The following is an 8,331-nucleotide window of genomic DNA, read 5'->3' on the forward strand; positions in this document are numbered from 1 at the left end:
ACAATCTAATGTCTATGGGGCCCGGACAGTCCTCTGATATCCACCTACAATCTAATGTCTATGCGTCTCCAGGCAGTGCTGTGACATAAATCATACATATGATGAGGGCCCCTTGAGCCATTCTTGGTGGTGGGGGCGTTGCTAGGTTAAACCATTTGGGGCCTGGGCCCCTGATGTTTTGTCCTAGGCCCCTGATGTTTTGTCCCAGGCCCCAAATGTCCTGCCTGCCAGAAAGATATAACTGTAAGTCCTTAAGACGTCAATACAATTGATCTAATGCCCTGCAAGAGCTGAAGGACCTGTGGTGACATCACAGGTCATGTGATCAGTTCTAAATGCAGTAGTTGAAAAGGACCTGCGATGAAGTCACCATCATGTGACCAGTGCTGGAGAGGAGGGCAGTGAAGAGGAGAAGTCCTGGGAAGAAGCTGACGTGATGTCTGTACATGAGGAGAGTAAAGTGAAGGGAGAGGCAGAGCAATGCTGGGAGTTGTAGTTATTAAACTGGAACTGTATGTGATGTTATTTACGTGGGACTGTTGTCACGACCATGGTCATGGTCATGACTCCTGTATCCGCATTCTGTTGCCTGCGGTCTGGTTTGGTTGTTCAACCACAGGTGAGGGCCGCTAGTATGTTGCCTCACTTGTGGTTACCGCTGGCAACATGTAGTTAATTCGCAGTTTAGCAGCCTGAACTGGTGCTGGGCAGCTTGCTGCAATGTGCATGCGGTTGCACCTGGCAACCTATCTTTGTTAGGTGTGTCTTTTGTATGTCTGGGGTGCACAGGGTTTTAGTTATGTGTGCACTTTCTCCTTTAAGTGGCTGTCTTCCCTTCCCTGGTGTGAGAAGGGTTAATTCCCTTCTGTGTGTGTGAACACTGGGTGTGTCTGCGTGACTGTGGCAGGTAGGGGTGGAAGTCTTTCACTCTCCTGCCATATCCATAGGCTGTTTATGTTTATATCCCCTTGCAGCTCGGCCAGTTTAGACTCCTGTTTCTCCGCGTCCAGGAGGAACAGGTGGTCTACCCAGCTCCTAGCTCAGGGATCGGCGGAGGGTGAGTAGGGATCCGAGGTTCCTGAGCATGAGCCCTCCTACCTTCAAGGTCGGCTCATGCAGCTAGGAGTCGGGGTCAGATTAGGGATGCCTTAGGAGGTGATCTGCTCCCTTATTCTGTTGTCCTGGCCGAGCAGCGACTAACATCTCCTGGCATCGCACGACTGAGGGTTTTCCCCATCCTCAGCCGTGACAACTGTATATTGGAGGGGCAGGAGAGATGGTGTGATGGTATTTACATAGGACTCTATGGCGGAGAGAGGGAAATAATGTTATTTACATGGGACTGTATGGTGGAGGGGCTGAGGAATTATAATTTCTGAGGACACTAAATGGAGGAATATAACTGCAGGGGGCACTGCAGGGGGCAATATAAATACTGTGGGCACTTCAGGGTGAGCATTATGACAGTAGGGGGCAGTATAAATACAAGGGGCACTGCAGGGAGCATTATAAATACTGGGGCTCGTCAGGGTAAGCATTATAACAGTAGGGGGCAGTATAAATACTGGGGGCACTGCAGGGGGCATTTTAAATCCAGTGGACATTAGGCGTTCTTATTACTACTGGGGGCTCTATAGGAGGGACTTATAGATCCGCATTATATCTACTAAGAGCACTATGGGGGCCTTATTACTACTGGGGGCTCTGTGAGGGTATTATTAATACTGGAGGGCTCTTCTACTAATGGAGGCACTCTTGGGGAGCACTATGACTGTTGGGAGCACTGTAGGGGGCAGTATTACTAACGAGGGCATTCTTGAAAGGAAATCACTATTGGTGGGACTATGAAGAGCACTAGCTAAGATGTCCATGTGTCACACTCTGCAGAGACGAGGCGGCTGAGAGAAGATGTCCGGACCGAAAGGAGAAGATGATGACAGAGAAGATCTACATCAGAGGAGACGTCACCTGGAGGCCCTGGGTGTGAGAGGTATGTGCTGCTGTATAACAAGTACAGTAAAATGTCTGGGGCGTAATGAGGCATAAAAGCTCGGCACTGAGGCGGCTTCAGTCACAGCAGCTGCAGGACCCTTCTCAGGTGAGTACAGTCCATATAGGACAAGACTCTGCAGGAACTTGTCGCTGACTATGGGGGTGCCATCAATAATGACTCTTTAGCTTTAATGTCGTTTCTGGATATAAATTAAATATTAGCGCCTCCATACAGACGTCCCGCTCCAGAACAGCGCAGTGCGGAGAATGTAAAGAAGTAGAACGTGTCTCCTGGGGTCTTTAAGGGAATCTGTCACCTGGTTTGACCATATTACGCTCTCACCATTGCCATGTTTAATAAAATACCTTATCTCCTGCAGTGGTTTTCTTTCTTATATTCATGCTTTCATTTTGCAAAAAAAGCGATCTTTGTGTTATGCAAATGATCCCTGAAGGTGCCCAGAGGGGGGTTATTCTGCACCCTCTGAGCCCCGTAACGTCCCCCTGCAGGGCCTAGCCCGCCTTAGTTCATAGCCCAAGCACGCCTCCTCGCTATGTAGTAACGTCCCACAGTCTAGTTTAACGGCGGGGCCCCCTCTGCTATGTCAGTTAATTCATTCAAGCCAGGCACCTTGAATCTTCAGTTAGTCCGGCTGAAATCTCGCGCAGGCGCAGTACCACCTACTGCCTGCGCCTGTGCGATCCGACTGCTCCTGAGGGCAACAGCCTCAAAAGTGTCACTGGGCATGCGCAGAACCCAGTGACGTCTTCTTATCGCTGTTGCCCTTAGGAGCGGTTGGATCGCGCAGGCGCAGGCAGTAGGCGGTACGTTACTACATAGCGAGGAGGCGTGCTTGGGCTATAAACTAAGGCGGGCTAGGCACTGCAGGGGGCGTTACGGGGCTCAGAGGGTGCAGAATAACCCCCCTCTGGGCACCTTCAGGGTTCATTTGCATAACACAAAGATCGCTTTTTTAGCAAAATAAAAACATGAATATAAAAAGAAAACACAGCAGGAGATAAGGTATTTTATTAAACATGGCAATGGTGAGAGCGTAATATGGTCAAACCAGGTGACAGATTCCCTTGATGTCTCAGTTCAGAAAGCGCATTGAATAGAGGGCATGCGGAGGTCAGAATATACCCCTTGTATAGAGTGTAAAACATGGCTCAAGAGTAATTACTCGCTGGACCACGAGGAGCAGATCTGTAGTGTCTCACTGCTTGTTCAGCGCCTGCGCAGTGGGAGGCTAATAGCCCCTGCCTGGCATGTATCGGCGGGCGGGTACTTCTCTTTACATGGTGCCAGCTTTCTGTTTTGGATCCTATTAGAGATTGCTGGGAGGTTTAGTTCTTCAATTGGGACCTTGTCAGGCAGAGTCCACGATGAGGGCGATACTTCGGCAGTTCTCCTCACATTACAGCGTATGCGCCTGTATTACTGGTCAATAATGAGAAAGCATTCTGGAGAAAAGGATTGTGTCGTATTTGCTAGTGATATAGACAATGTATAAGATGCTGGACGCGTTTCGGGGACCTGACCCCTTACCCCGTAGCTGAGGTTTGATCAGTGTGAACAGGCTCCTCCTCGGGATCTCACTGAACCTCATTAAACAGAATGAACATGTGCAGAAAGGCGAAAATGTACAAAAGAAATAATGGAAACAGGAAATATAATGGTGAGAGGAGAAGTGACAGGAGCACCCGGGGCTGGACATGGGACCGGCCACCTCCTACAGGAACCCATACCATCCTACTTCACCAGTCAGTTCTCTAGGAAGAACCTGGATCTGATTCTCCATATTTTGGCCGTGTGATTCACCCCCTCATCAATACTATTTAACCAATGTAAGGCCCAGAAGACTGAGGCCCTTTGGTTAGAATCATGAACTGACTGGTGAAGTAGGATGGTATGGGTTCCTGTAGGAGGTGGCCGGTCCGATGTCCAGCCCCGGGTGCTCCTGTCACTTCTCCTCTCACCTTTATATTTCCTGTTTGCTTTGATTGTTTAAACTTAAAGGCCATGTACACCTTTTGAGGCATTTTTTTGCCTTTGATTGCATTTTAATAATTTCCTGCTAAAAATGATATTTTTCAATTGACATTTATTGAAAATATTGGGCCATTCTGTCACAAAGGGTTAGCTGTTTTTCTAACTGTGTGACTGGTACTTTCACTTTGTGCTGGGCATCTAACAACCCTCATCTCTAAACTACTAAGAGGTCATAAACATTTATTTAATCTACATTCTTATCAGTAAGATAAGGATTGAGCTATAATGAGTGTTTATTAGATCAGAGATAAGGAGCCCCTCAGGTCCCAAACTAACAGAAAATCCACAGGGAGCTACTAGAGCATCTCAGCTCTGTACACAAAAAAGGACTCCATATTGTCAATAAAGACCAAGAGAACAGAGGATGACTGTAGGACAGGAGAATGCAGACAATTGCTCCCTGTTATCAGCCATTTCACCCCGGGGAGAGGATGACTGTAGGACAAGAGAATACAGTCTATTGCTCCATGTTATCAGCCATTTCAGGGGAGAGGATGACTGTAGGACAGGAGAATACAGTCTATTACCCCCTGTTATCAGCCATTTCAGGGGAGAGGATGACTGTAGGACAGGAGAATACAGTCTATTGCCACCTGTTATCAGCCATTTCAGGGGAGAGGATGACTGTAGGACAGGAGAATACAGTCTATTGCTCCCTGTTATCAGCCATTTCAGGGGAGAGGATGACTGTAGGACAGGAGAATACAATCTATTGCTCCCTGTTATCATTGTTATAAGCTAAGATTTAAACCTCTTTGTCACAATTGTACGAAATTCACTGAAAAAAGTGGCCTAAACGGGCAGAAATGCTCCAAACCCAGACACCGTAGCTTGTCTATAACCGGGGGATCTATTCCTCCACATGCGGTCCTCAGATAACGGCACTCCCCAGCAAAAAATGCGTACAATGGAGGATTTTGGGGCAGACCAAATGCACCACAAGGACATCTTACACAAAATGATACATTGTGCAGATGAAAAAATATATACATACACAAATCACTGCAAAAAATGCACCAAAATGATACGCAACTGACAATACTAGATAATTCCTCAAGCCGATGTTAAAAGCTGAGAACTTTGCCAATATTGTCCAGTCAGTAACATATCGGAGCCCCTCATACACCACGTCACGGTGTCTCAGGACGCATGGGGTCCTACCACTAAACTGCCCGTGGTGTGTGAACAGGGTCTGAACAGAGCTAGAAATGACCTCACAGCCAGGCTCTCACATGCCTCCATTGTGGTATCACCAAAGCATTGTGAGGTAGGATAAAGCTGTGAGCCACACCCACAACAGACCATGTGATACAGAAGATACCATGTGCAAAAGAACGTTACCAACAAAATAAAGTGGCACATTCCATATGTAACACCCCAGAGTTGTGTTACTAAACTCTTTTACCCCACTACAATCTGTTAAAAGCATTAACTTTGTCATCTGATGTAATTTTACATTATGTCATTCACAACTGTGCATTATATACCTTGTTAATTGTATGTTGCTATAATTTCCATGTTCACCAGCAGGTGGCAGCAATGTTCTGGCAAGGAGTTAAGTTCAGTTTAGTATTCCTAGGCTGGAATAGTTCATTCCAGTTTAGCCCACCCCCCTCTGTGAGCAGAGTGGGTTGCGCCCACATCCTGCCTCATGGGTAGAGAAGGAAGTTAGAGTCAGTGTGCCAGCCACCCCTGCTAGGGGAAGGCTGTGCGTGTAGGATCTCCCAGATATAGGGAATCAAGCCAGGATCTTGTCTCGGCTGAGACTTTGATCATCATCCCCAGCCTAAACCCTGCAGTCTCAGCTGGTAGAAGCAAGCAGACAACTCCAGAATTCCAGGAAGAAACCGTACCCTGTGAAGATAACTGTAAGTATAGACCAGAGACCCAGGAGAAGTCATTCCTCCTCAGCTAGTCAGTCCCCATACAGCATAAGATAGAAAGTGCATGTAAAAGATCTCCTGGCACCCCAACCGGGTACCTCCGTTGATAGTTGCTCCTAGTGCTTCCCAAGGCCTCCAAGCACTCCACTCGACACCGATACCACCACAGGAACCAGGAACAGGAACAGCTCTTACAAGAGCTAGGAGTAATAGCCAGGGGAGTATACACGTATAGCAATCCCCACACACATGAGACGAGGCTCTATGTTGAATGTAAAACAGGAACTCTTTATTGAACACACAGCATTGACTTAGCCAGGGGAGTATACACGTATAGCAATCCCCACACACATGAGACGAGGCTCTATGTTGAATGTAAAACAGAAACTCTTTATTGAACACACAGCATTGACTTATATACACATGACATACTGAGGACATGACATAGCAGCCAATCCTGTACAGTTTAAACACAAAACTAACCCTATTCCACAAACACAATGGCATTGTCTGTGATGCAATTAACAAACACACTGGCATTGTCTTTGACGCAATCAACAAAATACAATGGGCATTGTCTGCGACGCAATCAACAGAATACAATTACCAAAACACATTGGGCTCTGCCTTTGATACAATTACCAACCATAATAGGCTAACTTAATCACTCACAGACAGAAAACACATATTTTTCCCAAAACACAGAAAACACCTCAAAACCCTCATATCCCCATAATGTATACATCCATGGATAGCTCTGATCTGGGTGAACAACATATCCAAAAATCACCCAGATACGAGCAGGGGTTCCCGAATTCCATGGAACTCACATTTGGCCGGCCGCAAGCATGGCTTTCCTGCCCAAAACAGTTTCACAGATTTAAGCTGTGCGGCCGATCTGTCTTCTCCTTCAAAGTTAGTATATGGGCCATAATCCTGAGGCAAGAGGCTGGCAAACAGGCCCCTCCAAAACCCAGTGGCGAGTTTATTTTATCCACACATCTCGCCCTCCCAGGGAAGACTAACCAGATACCTGACCTCACGCCGGTCGGTACCTGAGTTAGACTGGCAGTCCACCCACAACCAAATACTGGACCTGTTGAATTTGGTAGCCTGCCTCTGTCCAGTGAGTCCACCAAGTTTATGTTGGTAACTGGTACTCCCAGTCTCTGTGTTGCTCCGTGGCTTGGAGTGGAGGTTGCTTTATGGGCAGGGATCAGCGGTACTCTGCCCTGGTGCCAGCGCTACCACGGAAGAAGCCTGGTTGGAGCCTGGTTGTTGGAGGGGGAGACCGACTGTCTCCCCTTTGGATACCCAGCTTTGCTGCTGGAGGGGGAGACTAACTGTCTCCCCATTGGCTAAACAGCCCTGTTGCTGGGGGACAGGACCGACTGTCCCTACCCCCTGTGCTGTAAGTGCAGAGACCTTGGTCCCAACTGCACTGTTGTGGGGCTTACTGTCTCCCCCTCGTGCGTTAAGCTGCCCATGGGGAGAGGAGGTAACGAGCTCCTCTCCCATACATACTTCCAGCCGCTGGGGAGGGCGACCGACCGTCTCCGCTCCCAATACAGTGTCCTGCTGCTGGGGAAAGGAGACTGGGCTCTCTATTCCCTGCTGGACACTCTGCCGCTGGGGGACAGGACCAACTGTCTCTGCCCCCTGTAACTCAGCCTGCTGCTGGGGAATGGAGACTGGGCTCCCAATTCCCTGCAGGACCGGTGAAGAGACCTCGGTCCCATCTCCACCGGCCCCCTGGGGTTCTTCCCAGTAAATCTCCACAATATCTTCCCAGCTGAAGAGGTCTGGCTCTGGGTCTGTCACTGCTCTCTTGCTGAGCCTTCTCACTGGAGTGGAACAGCTGCTGGTAGCCCTGTTCGAGCTCCATCTCCCGGGTCACCTGGTGGACCAGGTCCTGCTCAATCTCGTGAGTGTCGTCCCAATCATACCTGCTCTCCCTCCATTCCAAGAGATCACGGAACCGGGCTTGTGTAGGGCTCCCAAACTCCAGCTCTGAAAAAGTCTCCCATAACAAGCCAGGACCATCAAACTCCTCTCCCTCTGGCTTGTCATGCTTAGCTGTCCTGGGTAGGTACTGTGCCCCATACCACCAGAGCGCCTGGTAGGCATCTTCCAGCCACAGCTCCTGCCATGCTAGGTGTTCCAATTTCTTTACCCATTCCTCCCGTAGCTGCTCTCCCAGGAAGGGCATCCGCAGGGCTACTCGCTTCTGCAACCGCTGGTCTTCCGTGGGGAGTCTCTCGTCCCGCATATACTCCACAATACCCAGTGCCTGGTACCAGATGGCTTTGCGGACTGCATCTCTGTCATCCATGACACCCTTATCGTACTCCACTGCTGTTTCCATTCTGGTGCTGTCAGGGTCGCTGTACTAGGACATGGGTT

The 8,331-nt window shown here is 48.7% G+C and overlaps 1 protein-coding gene across 1 annotated transcript in view; it reads left to right on the forward strand.

Moving 5' to 3' along the window:
* The first annotated feature begins 2,079 nt into the window (after positions 1–2,079).
* The window catches only part of LOC121001624 (fucolectin-6-like), a 19,289-nt gene continuing 13,037 nt past the window's right edge, over positions 2,080–8,331 (forward strand). The window contains exon 1 of the mRNA XM_040432790.1: positions 2,080–2,098. The gene's annotated coding sequence lies outside the window, so the exon portion shown is untranslated. The remainder of the gene's footprint in view (positions 2,099–8,331) is intronic.

The sequence above is a fragment of the Bufo bufo genome, chromosome 5 (assembly GCF_905171765.1).
Source record: "Bufo bufo chromosome 5, aBufBuf1.1, whole genome shotgun sequence".
Classification (NCBI taxonomy): Eukaryota; Metazoa; Chordata; class Amphibia; order Anura; family Bufonidae; genus Bufo; species Bufo bufo.